This window comes from Aquila chrysaetos, chromosome 7 (assembly GCF_900496995.4).
Source record: "Aquila chrysaetos chrysaetos chromosome 7, bAquChr1.4, whole genome shotgun sequence".
NCBI classification, from domain to species: domain Eukaryota; kingdom Metazoa; phylum Chordata; class Aves; order Accipitriformes; family Accipitridae; genus Aquila; species Aquila chrysaetos.
In genome coordinates, this window is record NC_044010.1 from 25685248 (window position 1) to 25702283 (window position 17036).

The window sequence follows — 17036 nt, forward strand, 5'->3', positions numbered from 1 at the left end:
TAAAAATCTAAAGAAGTAATTGCAATATTCTCCTTCGTGCAGATGTCCCTACAGTTCTCCTAAAGGCTTTGTACATTAGTCCATTATACTTCAGTGTATATATTCTACAGAAAAGTTAATTTACATCACTTTCTAAACTATAGGACTAATTCACTCTGTTCCTGAGGAGCAGGAGAAGCAGTCTGCTTGTACCTGATTAGCAGCTATGCTGAAGAATGGGCATAATTCTGCTGCAGATTTTTTTCTAACTTGTAACTGGTCAAAGAAGGCCCTTCCCAATAAATCCACAATAAATCACCTTATTGCTTCCAGAATGCAGTCCATGTACAAACAGGGAGAAACAGCACTGACATAAATATATTCTTCCTTATATATGTACATATATGTATATAAACATGTATTTATGTATAATTTTTAAACATAAACCTGCACACACAGTCATGGAGGCACAAATATATGTGCATATTTCTGTCTACCTAAATAGATCAATGCTGAATAGATACAGGATTGAAATGTAGTGGTACAGCTGTGCACAGGTATCCTGTAAAGATAATTCTTCAGTAATAGAGGGAATAGATTAATACAGCTTGTTTCTACTAAACATTAAAAATTGTGTTTCTTGTGTCTAATGAAATATTGATATGCTACTCAAAATGAATCATTCTGTCCTGTAACAGATAAACACAAAAAAGTATCTAAACATGTCTTGTCTTCCTCTCACTATTCTATTCACTTTTTCTCAAACCAACTTCAATTCAGATTTTTACTGCCAGGAAGAAATTAAAGAAAATGTGATCTTCATGGAGTGCAGTTTCTCTTCCAAACAGTCAGTAAACACTTAGCTGCTTTTAATATTTTCATGCCTTTGGCAGCCACCTGTTTTGTTTGTGTGTTAAAGCCTAAGATAATTCTAAGAAATAAACATTCAGCACACAGTTCAGGGAATTCAACAGATCATTCCTATAACTGATAATTGAAGAGTGCCCTTAAAACAGGGTGCGAAAATTACGTGTGATGGAAAACAGTGTTGCACTGAATGACCAGGGTACCTTCTTAAAAATGATCCCAGCAGTCACAGGTACACTTTTCTTATTCAGGCATTTAAGACCAAACACCTTGCAGCAGCTTCTTTTTCTCCTTCCCACCACCAGTAATCTGGGATTTTATTAAATTTATCACTTTATGTTTTATTAATCTCTTGGATTAGAGGAATATAGCAGAGCAGTAGAGTTACTCACGTGTACTGGTATGGATAGTTAACTTCAATTACAGGGCATGCAGTTCCTGATGAGCAGGCCAGACACAAACAGAAGAATCTGGTTTTAGTGGGCTATTTTATATTTTCTTCTTGTTTCTTTAATTTCAGAGAATAAAAACTGTCCTTGCAAATATAACCACAGTCTCTAGGCTGGAAGTTGAAGAAAAAGAACCTCTTTTGTTCTTTATTAGAGTATTCCTCAGCAGAAAGGTAGTAAGGTACAAATTACAGCCCACCACACACACAGAATTCTCCCAAACCTGTTTATTGCACAATTGTGTCAATTTTTAAACTCAAAACTTCATCTTTTCACTTGAAATTAATTAATATTCTGGGAACTTAGATAAGTACCCATTTGCACAAATCTCAGTAGGTTAAAGGGCCATTTCCTGGGTCAGACTTAAGCACTGAAATTATGTTGGGTTGCTATATTCTCAAGAATGGTGGGTACACTGCCCTTTTTGTTGCCTAAAACAAGACGGAAAGTTCCAGCTCTTCCATAGGCCAATCAGAAGTTTTTTGGTCAATGTGTGTGTTATAAACTTTTTACAGGTGTAAGGCCTGTAATTAATATAGTTAATTGAAATAAACTATTTTTATTTCATTTTTATATCTGTTTTAGTGTGTGCCAGGTGCACCTGCACTGACAAAGACTGTGGCTTTCCGGCCATTGAAATATAGTGGCTACTGATTCTTTCTGTGCCCTGACTTTTGCACCCTTATTTTCATGCCTATGCAGTAATTGGGGCCTTTAGCCAGTAAGAGCTGACACGACCATATATGACCACAGGTTAGATTCGACTCAGGTATAAACAGAGTCCTGTTGGAGGGCAAATTGAGTCAGTCCTCCTTGGAGCAGCGGGTTTGCAGTCGGGGACTCTCTCTTTGGGTTGGGAGGCTGCCCAAGGTAACTCCTGCAGGTTGAGAGCCCTCATCTTTTAGGTGAGTGATTGCGCATTTTGGGTCATCGTTTTTAAGCTTAGGAATTCTTAAGTCAGCTGTGTAGTATTAGTTTCATTTAAATAGTCATCGAAACCTGTAGTTTGTTAATGTCATTGAAGTGCTAAACAATTTTTGTTAGAATAAATTTCATTTCCAGTGTCTGCCTCATTTATTTTGAGAGACTCCATGACATAGTGGAACATCATTCTTAAGTCAATTTTTGGTTAAAGCTAATCCAATGTAAAGCATTTGCTAATAGGTTAATTCTTCCCACCTTTCATTTGTCAGCTATAAAAACTTTTTTCCTCCTTTAAAGAATTAAAAAATACCCTGGCTAAGACTTAGTTGCATTTTGAAAAAATCAGACTCTTTTTGTATAGTTGAAAAAAGTAGTTTTCTGTAATGGTAGATCTTCATATCATTGGAGAACTCATTCATAAAGGTACCAACAATTGATAGTAAAAAAAGTGTCTATACTTACATGAGACACAAAGAAAATAATAGTTTTAGAACAACAGCAAGAATCAGAAACTTAGAGATGAACACAGAAATCAAGACTAAGACTTAAAATTATGAGAAAAGAATAAATAGAAACAGACTGATAATAATATACCATTACTTCAAATATGTCAAGTTTGATCCAGTTGAAGCTACTGTCAGAATACCTTTTTTTCTCAAGAACTCCTGTCTGTGGATGTGAATGCACTGAGGTCCTGTGAGCTTCCTTTTTCTTTGCTTTTCAGCAGATATAGTGCCCAGTGTCCTTCTGGTACAGTACATGAAATCAGAAACAGACTATAACAGACTATCTAACCTTATGATACTTGAAACTGGGGAGATTGATCTGTATTCTAGCCTTTCTTATGGCAGTCAAAGGGACAGAAGGTTGCAATTTCTTCTTTGACCAGAACTCTGGAGCGCTTGGTCATTCTGTTTTTCAGATTATTGCTCCCCCAGATACCCTCTAAGTAATCAGCCTTACTTAGCGTAGTGCTGTTTGGTTTAGATACGATTATTTTATCATTAAGCATACCTTTCATTTTTCATAGATCAATTTACAGCCGCACATACTTTCAGACAAGAGAATGTATATTGTCCTTGCATTGCTTAATATATACATTATGATGGAAGGCAGTGCAAATCATACCATGATACCATTTATATGTAGTAGAATAAGACATATGTAAATTCAGAATGAATAAAGAAAATACTTTCTTATACAACTTTGTCAAACTAGTTGCCATAAAGCTTTGCTAAAGATGGAAACTTAAAGAGATTTTTAAAATGAATGAATAATTCATGTGAAGAAGAATATCTGCAATTATCAGATATTGCTTTTGGAAAGTATTAGACTTACACCAGATTATCTACTGCTGGTTTGGAGGTTTTTTGAGCCATCCATTGAGTTGGCTGCCAATGCATAAATAACAGAGAACTAAATGGACAAATTTTCTGTTCTACTGTGGCAATTCTGATGTTCCTACACCAAACAATGTTTTTAGAGGTATCTAAATTCGCTGTTGTTTAAAAATGTAATAAAAAAACCACAACACACCAAAAACTTCAAAAATGCTTTTCACCTAATGCAGAGCACAGCAGCCTTGTCTGATTCTCTACTTAATAGACTACAATTCCATTAAATACCTATCTTGTATTTGCTACTCAGGAGAATGGCAGTCCCTCTGTAGCCTTCATAAGGCCCTGAGTAATCTAATTTAATTTTGAAATTATCCCTTTTTAAGTAGAAAAGGGAAGACTACATGACCTCCAGAGGTTCTTTGCAACCTGATTGGTTTTATTCTTCCATGAATTGCAATTGTATTCTAAACAAATCACAACTCTGTTGTCCAAGCTAGAAATGATCAAAGGTACACTAAATGGAAATTTCTGATGAACTGGATCTAGACTATGGAACTCTGTATTCCAGGAATAAAACTCATAAAAAGGCTGACAACAATTAGAATCAAATGCAAAATCCATGTCCTTGTTTAGCTGTTCAAGGGTACCTTCTTCCTAAGTGTGAACATACATGTACATCAGCATGTACATCTGTTAGTCTTCAAGGGGAAGTGTATCCCTTTTCCCAGCTGAGGGTTTTCAAACACTAAGATGGTACGTACTTACATTCAGTCATTTAACAATCATTTGCCTCTCAGCACATAACTAGTAGTACACACAGGGAAGTAAAAGACTTGCTTTGCTTGAATTGTAGGTTCTTAAGTGAAAATATTGCAGCTGTTCTGAACATATATAAAAACTTAATTTTCCAGAGGCCTTGACTCTCTATTTACTTTCATATTTTTGTGAAAATACTCTCTTTTCTAGATTAATATTTTTTCTTTTTTTGAATGCTGCATGTGCATAGATCATGGAATGGAGTATTTAAGAAATTCTACCATTTTGATATTTAAAGTGGTATAGCTATAAAAACATAGATGTACAGCTTTGCACTTCAACTGATTAGATAAAATGTTTTCAACACTGAAGTAAAAATAAAGGGTATCTGCTTGTATTTCCCCCCCCGCCTTTTTTCTTTTTTTTTTTTTTTTTTAAGAAGAAAATAAGTACATTAAAGAACCCAGACAGAAAGGGACACATTGTTTTACGTAGGAGTCTCAGTAACACATTATTGTAAACCTTCTGGGTGTTAAAGCCAAAGCAAAAGCAAAATCTCCAACATTTTCCCTCTCTTTTCCTTCAAAAGGCTTCTGAGGATTCAGGAGCCCTCAGAGAATGACTGCTCTGTTGACTTTTGTGGAAAGGGTTATCTATGAAAAGGCACCCTCTCAGCTCTGCAAATCTTATTCACTGTGAATAGGAAAAAAGTCTGAAATCACATTGGACGCCACAGGAGGTTTTGCTTGATCACAGAAAGAAAAAACCAGCTCCATATTTCCAAATCCCATTTAGACCACAATTAAAACACTGATACAAAATAATTCCGGCAAGCTGACTCCCAAGTAGAAACGCTGCAAGCAAGAACAATAAAATAATCAGGAAAGGTTCAGTGGCATTATACAATATATTACTGGCTGTCGGGTTTGTGATTTCTGAGACAGTTTAAAAAAATGTCATGTGAGAAATAGAAAGTTTGGCTTCAAGTCATATGTACTCTTAATGAGATTTTGGCAAATACAGTCGCAATATTTATTATCATATCTTGACAAATGTTAATATTGTGGCCAATTAAGATTTCTAGAATTCTTTGCATGTTTTTTTATACTACAGACCTATCCCAACCTTTGAACTAGAGCTGTACTGTGCATCACTGTGCCATCTTCTATACACATTAGTTCAGTGACCTGCCTGTCCATTCTTGTAACGGAGAGGAAGCACATACTTCTTGCATCCTCAGGCCACCAGAAAGTTTTTTAAAAATGCATGCTCCAGTTCAGTAGCCATGTTAGCACTGTGGATGATAACTTGGGGCAGAAAAATATTTTGAGTACCCACCTAATGTGAAAGTCTGGCCAAAACATCATCTGCAGAAGTATAAAAATAAAGAGCAAACATGGACTGCAGTCACAAATAGCAGGTAAATTACATTTTTATGGGTATCAAAGGATGCTAAGGAAACAAAATTATATTAGGGACTATTAAAGGAAAATACCAAGAGAACAATTAACAACTCATCTGAAGAGCTTAAAAAAAAAAAAAAAAAAAAAGAGAGAAAATGGACGAGTAATGCACAGAAATAATAAGAATGGACTGAGATATGGATGTCAAGGGTCAAAACTGAGCATATCCATGTCATGGTTTAACCCCAGCCAGCAACTAAGCACCACGAAGCCACTCACTCACTTCTCCCCTCCCGGTGGGATGGGGGAGAGAGTCGGGGAAAAAAAAGTAAAACTTGTGGGTTCAGATAAGAACAGTTTAATAGAACAGAAAGGAAGAAACTAATAATGATAATAATAGCAATAATGAAATGACAATAATAATAATAAAAGAATTGGAATATACAAAACAAATGATGCACAGTGCAATTGCTCACCACCTGCTGACCGATGCCCAGTTAGTTCCCGAGTAGCGATCCCCCTTAGGCCAACTCCCCCCAGTTTATATACTGGGCATGATGTGACATGGTATGGAATACCCCTTTGGCCAGTTTGGGTCAGCTGTCCTGGCTGTGTCCCCTCCCAACTTCTTGTACCCCTCCAGCCTTTTTACTGGCTGGGCATGAGAAGCTGGAAAATCCTTGACTTGCTATAAACACTACTGAGCAACAACTGAAAACATCAGTGTGTTATCACCATTCCTCTCTCTAAATCCAAGACATGACATTATATCAGCTACTAGAAAGAAAATTAACTCTATCCCAGCTGAAACCAGGACAATCTATTAGTCCTTATCAAAGAATCACCCTGAGAAGAGTTTTATTGTGCAGTAGCATGTATAACACAGGATGAGGCTGATTGCCCTATCCCTAAAAATGGGCTAAACCATTACTTTGGTTAAAGCCGTCTCATGAGAGCAAACAAAAAGTATTGGGTTGTGGTTCTGATACCTCATAATTCTCCATAAGACTCTCCCAAAATTATTTTACTACAGCCTGAGCTGTTAAGGGTAATTGTTTTTTTAAGTGACATTCCTAACACATAGTATTATTCGCCTGAATCAGAGTCATTCCTTCTTCTTCACTATTTTTTTTTAATAATTGCCAGTTTTCCTGGAGCTTATTAATAATTACTATTATTATTTAAATTCATCACACATATAAAATGCAACTCGAGTTCATACTGATCATTATTTACGACTGCTTGGAATTTCACAATGAGGATGCTATTCAGAAGAAAAAAGGGAAGAAATACTTTCATGTTTCTTGTGCTTAAATGTTTTCAAGTGGTGAATTAGTTGGCAATTAATGTAAATGAAAAACCATGAACACCTCTTGACACCCTCTATGGCTGCTATCTGTGGCAACACAGAAAACACTCAGTAGGAGGAAAGCTTCTTGAGGCAACCAGGATGCTAAGAGAAAGAAAAAGACTATAGAAATATTTAAAGAATTCTGTTGTGGAACATTTTTAGCTAACGGTCACAAGAGCATTCCAGATGCCTTTAGAAGGCCTTGAACAGAATAAACAGAAGACAAAAATAAGAAAGATACCTGTAGCAGTGCTACATATCAAGGTGCCGCGATTAGAGCACTGGTCGGCCTGGACCAGGGAAGAGACAGATAACACACATGGTGTGAGTGCCAACTCCGTCTTTTATTGAGCAGTTAATTCCTTTTATACTAACAACAGTAGGTGGGATTACTGATATGTCACAGGGAGGCGACGACTAGCCTTCTACCTTTCCGTGACATCGCGAGATCTTCCGAACGCTGTACCCTACAGATACCAATTAGAAAAACACAGGTGCGCATTCCACGATAAAGAGAACTTGGCACAAACAACCTCAACTCGGCAGTTTATCTTGACCAATTAGACTGAAACAAGTCTCGTATGTTTTAGTTAGTCTAGCCAATTATGTCTTATGTTTATGCGCGTGTACAGTGTTGATATAACCAATCATTAGGTGTATTTAGGCTCGTGGACAGTGCATGAATAATGTGTGCAACCAATAGTAAAATAGCTAAACGCATGTACAGATGTAACTAATGTATAAAATGATGTCTGATGCTCTAGTAAAGCGGGCTTCACCTGATCACATTGGTCTGTGTGTGTTGTCCTGTGCCTCCGCAGAATTCTTTCTCTTGCAGCTTGGGAATCATATGACAGAGTCACAGAATCACAGAACGGCTGAGGCAGGAAGGTACCTCCTGAGATCTTCTAGTCCAACACCCTTGATCAAGCAGGGTCAGCCAAAGCAGGTTGACCAAGACTGTGTCCAGTCAGGTTTTGAGTATCTCCAAGGATACAGACTCAACAACCTCTCTAGGAAACCATCCTCAAAGTAAGAGTTTTGCCTTAATTTTAAACTGTACTTCCTGTATTTCACTTTGTGCCCATTGTCTCTTGCCCTATCACTGGGCACCATTGAGAAGAGTCTGGCTCCACCTTCCTTCCTGTTCTCCATCATGTATTTTTACACACAGATAAAATTCCCCCGAACTTTCTCTGTTCCGGGCTGAATACTCCTAGCTCCCTTAGCCCGCCTTCATGTATCAGATGTTCCAAGCCCTTAATCATCCTCATGGCACTGCACTGGACTCACTCCAGTACATCTCTTTCTCTCTGGTACTGGGGAACCCAACATGGCACCCAGCACTCCACATGTGTCTCATTTATCATCCAATATGATCTCTTCTGCCAAAATGGGTAGTCCCAAGTCAAAAAATAATTTTTACTTCAGTAAGTACCCTGGGTCCAAAGCAGGCAATGCCATGTAGGTACTACTTTTTTTTTTTCGGTACCCCTTCAATGGGTCTTGATCCTCTATATTTCTGCAAGTAGAGGGAACAATCCAGTCCTAAACCAGTTTTGAATTCTTTCTACAGGTTTTGTTTATGTTCTGCTGGGTTGCTAAATTAAACCAACAAACAGAAAATCCTCAAGAAAAATATTTTTTTTAATATTTTTTATTAATCCCTTATATAATATTTTTCCCTTTCTAACTCTTCTTCTGACAAATATTGATCCTTCCCAACCCTCCACCTTTTCTTTTTCTATGAAGTAGAAGTCAGCACAGCAATATATATACAGTACACTGATTTCTCTTGCTTGTCAAAAACATAACTGATGATTTCATCAGTGTTATTGCCACAGTTGTTGCAAAAAAGGATTTCTTAGCTTGTTTTCCCTGATGATCTTGCTTCTTCTGCAGTAATGTAAATATTCTTTAGCAACATGCTTTATCTGTAGCAACTGTGAGATTTTAAAATGTTCTTTTTATTTTCAAAGAATGTATCTAGAACTCAGAGGCTTCTACCTATGAAGTTGTGAGAGAGGTTTCTTATAATTTTAAAAATATTGTTAAATGCTGGGTCTAAGTTAAAGCAGAAATTGCCAGAAGGATGACCTGAGCTTAATTCTGAGTACTGATCTCATTTACTGTGCTTCCAGCTGTTCTGGGGCATAAATAAACTATCACTGTTGAATAGTCCAAGTTTAAAGAGCCTGAATACATGCGTAGATAGTGTGTGTACCTGAAAACAGGAACGGAAACACCTGGAAGCTAGATCTTTGAGGACCTCGTTTTATAAGTATTTCAGTAGAAAGAGATCTTTATGCTTTCACAGGGCCAGTCAGGCTCTGAGAAGGTTGAGGTCTGCTCACATAAAACAGTCAGGAAAATTTAGGCCTTCGTATATTTTGAAATTTATTTCCCAGCTAGATTTTTCTCAAGTTTTCAGCTTGTTACACATAGATCTATGGAACAGGTTTCTCTGTATGATAAAATTCCCAAATACAACCCCTCCCAAACCAACATATTAAATTAATTATTTATGTAATTTCAGAAATTCATTCAAATTTTAACTGTGTTAAAGTTGGTGTAAAAATTCTTTTTCAAAATTTATTTTTCACTCCTTGTTATTTAATTATGACTACATCTACACAGAAGAAATGAATCATAAAAAGGCATAAGCAAATGTATTGTAAAACCAACCATTATTATTTTAGATAAATTTAATTTCAGTATGATTCTCACCAACATATCTATGTACCGTTGGTTGTTTACTCCCCTATTTTAAGTTAAATGTCTTTCCAAGTGAGTTTTTCCTTGCTCACAGAATTTTTAGTGCCCTACAAGATTTACTGCTCCATAACTATTGTTCTTGATTTACCATACTCTGTTAATGTGGGTAAAAAAAAAATAAATAATCTTGAATGGCTGAAAAAACCTCTGGAAAATTATGTATCTCCAAAGCAAAATCCTATTTTATGTGTCTACGTACTTCGGATAACTTAGATTTGCTTAACAGTACAAGATTTCCCCCCCCCCCCCCCCCCTTTTTAAGACAAATACCATAACAGCCTGACATTTGCCAACTCAAATGGTTATTTATTAGAAAGCATTCATTATTTACTTTGAAAGTCTGAACAAGAAAGAAAGGAGTTGCGTGTTCTATTTCAGGATCTTGGAAATTTATTTAAAATTTTTCTGTAAAGACAATTTTTTTTTTTCCAAATTATGGAAGATATGATGTGCAGTATTGCAATCTGGCTTTGAAGTGAGTTGACAGGTGACCGAGGCAGTTGCTGTCAAAAAGACACTATCTGCGGCTGTAAAAATAATTCACTACAAATCAGGAGTTCATTCTCATCTGTAGTACTGTGCTTAACTCCTTACCTTACTAAGAGTTATAGCAGACATTGAAAGATAATGAAAAACATATTAGAAAGATGGGAAGTAGGTGAGATAATGAATAAATTGGGATCACCCCATTTAGAGAAGATATAGGAGGATGTTTATTCTTACACAGTGTCTAGAGAAACCAAACAGAACTCTTATCTTTCAAAACTCATAAAATTTAAAATTAATGAAAGAAAATATTGTGTAACCGACATGGCTAACCTTTGAAACTGATTGCTGCATCAAGATGCTAGAAGATGTCAAAAGCTCAGAATATCTCAGTAAAGGAGCAGATGTCTCCTTGTGAATAAGAACTTCGAAGTTGTGAGTCTGAAATTAAATTAAAGATAAGTGTTGGTATAAACTATAAGGTTTAGATCACATGCCTCTATCACAGCCTGGAGTTAAAATCCACATTCTTTTGAATCTTCCATCATTGTTTAGTCAATAATCTCTTCCTGAATTCACAGCTGAACACTTTCATCATGACCTTTCCTCCATGTTGAGAATTGGAGATGTGGACACAGTTCTTTTCTTACTTGGAGAAATCAACATACTCAAAATTATATGTGTTCCGTTTTCCCCAATCTTATTTATGTATATAAATAAAGACTTATTTCTAAGTCCACCATAAAGTTTTCACTGAATGTTGACATACCTCATAGCAGTCATCATACCTCCTTGCTCACTTGTATCACATATAAATCAACAATTTCCCAGTTCCAATGAAAACCGGGACAGTGATGTGGATTGGGGTAGTTGGATGGCTCTGAATCCCAGATACTCTAATCTGGGCAGTGCTTAAAATGTGCAGCACATTTAGTATCACAATATAGAAATGTAACCCAAAGGTATCAATAAACTTTCTAATTTTCACTTTATGTCTAATTTTACATTCTATAGATAACTTCTCTTTCTTTGGTGTGGGGTTTTGTATGTTTTAGTCTTTGCTGTTAATGAAAGTCTGGATGGCTGAATAAGTGTGATTTACATTTTGTTCTGAATGTCTGAAATTCATCACAATTCAAAGCACTTCAGGGAACAAGTTTCACAGTCACAGAACAGCAGCTGAGAAAGGCCTATGTTTTGCACACACAACCACTTTAAAAACAACTTTTCTTCAAATTCTTATCATGTAGGAACCATTCTTTACTATTTCGCATGCTGAAATAACTTCTGCACATCTTGGCTAATGCCAGTAAATCCTGTTGTCTCTTCTTCAGTGTTGAAGTAATAAAATATTCTTGAAGGTCCCTTCAATTAACTTAACTGATGTTGCACCAAACCAGATATTAGTACCTGCGTGATCTGGTAATACAGTTCATGGAGGAATAACTTTTATCTAGGAGATGGTAACAAATGGCTGGGTTACTGGCTTTCAGTAACCAAAAGCAGGTGTTTACAGTTGTCAGGCATGAAGATGACAGTTCTGATGAGCTAAGGAAATGTAGTAATCTATGAAACATTGTTTGGTAGTATCCACGATATTCCCAGATTTAAAAAAAAAAAAAAAAAAGAAAAAAAAGAAAAAAAAAAAGAATCTTTGCTCTGGAAATTGTATGAAATAAAACACTGCTAATTAATGGCAATGAAGGGTGCTAGCATGCAAAAAAGTTGCGTGAGGGTGTTCATAAGCAGTCCATAAAAGAGGTAAAGTACACAACTGCCATATTGCTGAATATGTAGGCAGTTATATTTGAGCCAGCTGGAGCACCTTAGCATTGGCAGTTTCATTCTCTGGTAAGATAATCAATGTGTCCATAATCCTGCCCAAATATCTGAAGCTGATAGTGACGGGATAGTAACTGTTGAGAGTTCATGTTTTTTGAGTGACTGATCTGAGAAGAGGAATAGTCACACATCTAGAAGTGCAGTAACCTGGAAGATATGAAAATCTGACTCCAGAGTTCAGATGAGTTACCTTGTCTCATCTCTCAAATGCTACTTTTGCTGCACTAGACCGAAGTGTACAATGTTTCCTTCAGACATATAAATTCAGCTTATTGATTTCTTTTGTCAGCACAATGTTTTATATTGTAACCAAATTAGCACACTGTACTTCAAGCAACCTTGCTCTCCTCAAAAATTAAGCAGTCGTCGTTACCTGAACAAAATTATTTTACACATGCCCTTGTCATTATTCAGTTCTAGAAATGATACAGGAAATTATCCTCCCTACACAAAATCCATGAGTCTCTTCTTAGTATCTGAATAATTTCAAGATTGTTTTAAGTTTTTCTAACAGGAAGGAGAGTTCTTTATTTAAAGTGACTTGAAAAAGAGTGGAAACAACATTTTTGCCTCTTTCTCATAAAATGTTAATCCAAAATGATAGTAATTTTAGATCTTTTTGAAAGTCTCTATAAGACATCAAGAACTTGAAACACAATAGTAGTGCAAACATTTATGAAACTGTCTTTTGTTTATTGTGCATCATTTCCTCACCACAATAATGTTGTTGTTCACTGTTGTATAATTTATCTTAGTGCCATTTTAATTTTGTTTTCAGTGTTCAAAGGAAAGCATTCTATCTGGGATAATTACTCACTTTGGAGATGATCAGCAATTTGGTTCATGAGCACCTCTGAAAATTACCCTGTCTGCAGAAGGCATTTTCCTGCAAGTGAAACATACTGGGTTTGCAAGAAGGGGTATTTTGTCTTTTCTCTTTTCCTTTTCTCTCTCCTTTCCTGTCCCCAAAAATATTTGATAATCACTCTAGGATATGCCAATTTCCTTACATATGATCTCTCTGTGTTTTCTTTGTAACTGTGCCATTACCATAAGTTCCCCTAAAATTCTCAGTTAAGTTTAAGGTGCTTCCTTAACATTTCAGTTTATGTAAGACAAGTAAGGAAATCCAGCTGGATCTCTTGGCAACTTGGGTGTCCACAGGGAAACATGTATTTCAGTATAAATATCCATTAAGAAATCATCACCAAGATTTAAGTTTCTATATTTAATTACATTTGCATTCAACATTCAATCATCAATCAATTTAAAAATAAAGTGAACCTTGCAAAAACACCATGGAGATGTTTCTTGACAAACAAGTTTAGTCACAGCAAGTTTACATATCCTCATTTCTTGTAAACTGACTTAAGTGCTGTGATGACAACTTACAATGGTTTTGCTGCCAGGCCTAATTATGCCACTTTCATTCATACCAGCTGATAGGCTATTTGTCGTGGTTTAACCCCAGCCAGCAATTAAGCACCACGCAGCTACTCACTCACTCCACTACTCCACCCCCCACCTCACCCCACCATGGGATGGGGGAGAAAATCAGGAAAAGAAGTAAAACTCGTGGGTTGAGATAAGAATGGTTTAATAGAACAGAAAAGAAGAAACTAATAATGGTAATGATAACACTAATAAAATGACAACAGTAATAATAAAAGGATTGGAATATACAAATGATGCACAGTGCAATTGCTCACCAACTGCCAATTGATGCCCAGTTAGTCCCTGAGCGGTGATCCCCCCACCCCCACTCCCCCCAGTTTCTATACTAGATGTGATGTCACATGGTATGGAATACCCCGTTGGCCAGTTTGGGTCAGCTGCCCTGGCTCTGTCCTGTGCCAGCTTCTTGTGCCCCTCCAGCTTTCTCGCTGGCTGGGCACAAGAAGCTGAAAAATCCTTGACATTAGTCTGAACACTACTAGCAACAACTGAAAACATCAGTGTGTTATCAACATTCTTCTGATACTGAAATTGAAAACATAGCACTGTACCAGCTACTAGGAAGACAATTAACTCTATCCCAGCTGAAACCAGGACACTACTTTATAAACAATCTCACTGAGTGAAACAAGTAAGTACATGGGGGAAAATTAATTCTTGCTGTCTTTTTACTAACTCCACAGGTAGTAAAACTTTGCAGGAGAAAAGCTGCATGACAGCACAGTTGCAAAAGCTGGAGGCTATGGTGTGACAGATAAAAGACAGGGAATTTACAGATATATCCACTTAGATTCTGAGTATGGTATCCCAAAATATCTAAGGTACTAATCAAACATGTATGTAATACTAGGTACTATTTTCCCTTCTTTTCCCTGAGATTTTTCCGGCAAGTCTTTTCAGTCACAACAGTTGTATTTTAGTTGCTTCGAGAACATATCAAAGTTGATTTCCCCACCTTTGGAATAACTGCCCCAACAGAATGATGATTATACTTCTTGATGTTGCACCTCTTGGACATTCACATGGGATAATACTCACTGTAGTTTATTTCTGATCTTATTTTTAAAACTTACATAGCATGAAAATGTGTTTGTTTTCTGCCAGCATATTTGTTATGCATGTGTTATTATCCAGAAATCATGTTTTCTAATTCCCTAGTCTAAGTACAGCCATTAAACTCCATGTCAGGCTTCCCCGCAGTAAACAGCGCACTCAGCTTGTGTTCTATGCTATTTTTCTAATAGCATAGAAAAATGCTATTAGCCAAAGAATGGTAAATACTACAGGTGTGTTGTTATTGATACCGGTTAGCATTTTACAGCACTTCAGAATGCTCATCTTTTGGTTCACGTAATGTACGGTCATAAACTCCAGAAGTCACATAGATATGGATGGCAGAAAAGCTGAGCACTTTTTCTACATCTTTCTGATCTCTCTTTGCATGATCTGTGTGATATGCTGTTGTGGTTTGCTATGATACACTTTTTTGCAGATATTTCTTCTGTAAAAAAATGAGTTGTTCCATAAGCAGCAGAAACAATGAAGCCCTGCATACTTCTGTACTTTGACCCCTCCTCTCCTCTCCATCCCTTCCACTGCATGGTCTCAGGACCTGTGCATATACCTTTCAGGTGGTCTATGTGACAGTGTATGTGGAGCTACATGTCTACTGATGGATGAACTAGCGGCTGCCTCTTCCTTCAGTGAGGTGTCTGTATTTTACAGTAGTACTACGAGAATATGATTATCTTTGAGATTTATATCCATCTTTTGTTGTTTTACTCCACTGCTTCAGAGAGGCGAAGAGCGTGTTCATCTCTTCCTTGAGAAGCTAGACTAAAACCAGATTTCTCTAAATCCTGTAAGCAATATGGCACTGACAGTCTACATGGTGGGCTCTGTTCACTGCAGCAGACAAGTAATTACGAAGACTTCTCAGGATAAGGAATTCTGTTTGGAAGCAAAGCGTCCTCATGCTATTTCAGAGGAGCAAGAACTAGCCACCAAGACCTGACACTGGTGAAACTCTCATCATATGTAAGATTTAAAATAAGCAAACTTGGGATAGTAGCATTCTTTCTATAAGGTTTAGTTCTTGTGGGGCAAGAGACTTCCTACTTGCTTCCGTATTGTGTCTTGGTGGGGTGTCTGCTGTACATGGATTTCAGTCCTTGCATCTATGCACTTGTGCAGATCAAGGTGCTTCTGTACTACTTCTGACCCTTAATTAAAGCAGACTATAATAGATGTTAAGGTATGTGTAGAAGTTTTTTGGGTTTATTTATTAATACTGTTTTAATTTTCTCTATTTATTCCACTTTTGCTGGATGGTAATGCTCCAAACACCTTAAAACCAAAGATAAATTTGACAAATTTGGCACCCTCTCCATTTCATACTGAGGGTTTCTTGCTTTTTGCCCAGTACGATCTATATTTCTTTTTTAAAGTTTTTATCTAATATTTGTTTTCATTGTCTTTCTGTATTAACCTATTAATGATGTCTATTTCTGTAGTTCGGTACTGGGGCTGACGGAACCTTCTTACCTGGGAAAACTCCTTCATAAAAATACTGCCTTTTGTTGTGCTTTCCTGAATCCACACTAAAGGCCTCAGCCAAAAGTTTCTGCAATTAGGCATCTCTCCCGACATTCGGGAGCAGAACGGCTCCTAAATATAAATCCAGTTCTCACCTAAAAGGCTTTGCTGAAGGTGCCATATTTTGGATTTCCAAAACTGTATGAGGAATTACAGTTCCATTCCCACTTAAATATACATGAAAATAAATCTGTTCATTCTATACCAGATTACAAAAATCTTTAGTTTCAAAAGCAGGGCCGTGTGATGTGTGGTCGAGCAATAAGGTTCTGATTTACGTGGTGTAGATTAACCACCCAACAGCACAAAACTCTCGCTCTCTCCTCTACCAGCACTTTCTTTATGTGTTCCCAAGTGTCCTAAAACATCATCTTCTGAGGAAAAACTTTCAGTTTTATCACCCATCTTGTTGATCCCCGCAAGATCCGACTGCGTAATTTCTTCCTCCTATGTTTCATAATTTTGTAAGACTACTGTGTAGCAAGAGTCAAGCTGAAGATACCGATAGTGTCATTTGTATTAGTTTTCTGCAAAGGGACTTCTTGTCTCCCTCCTCCTCCCCAAGTCCCAAATCCTCTTGAAAAGGGCAAAGAAAGGGTTGGAAAAATTATTAGGGATGTGTTAATTTGGATTAATCTTTTATTAACTACTGTCACTGCTGCTTCACATTAATATAAATCTAATTCTATCTCCTTCCATGTATCATACAGGTGGTAAGGTGACAAATTTATAGAAGCTACTTTGGAAACCATAGCTTAATTAACAGCCCCCCCCCCCCCCCCCCCAACTACCTCTTCGAACTCCAGCTGGACAA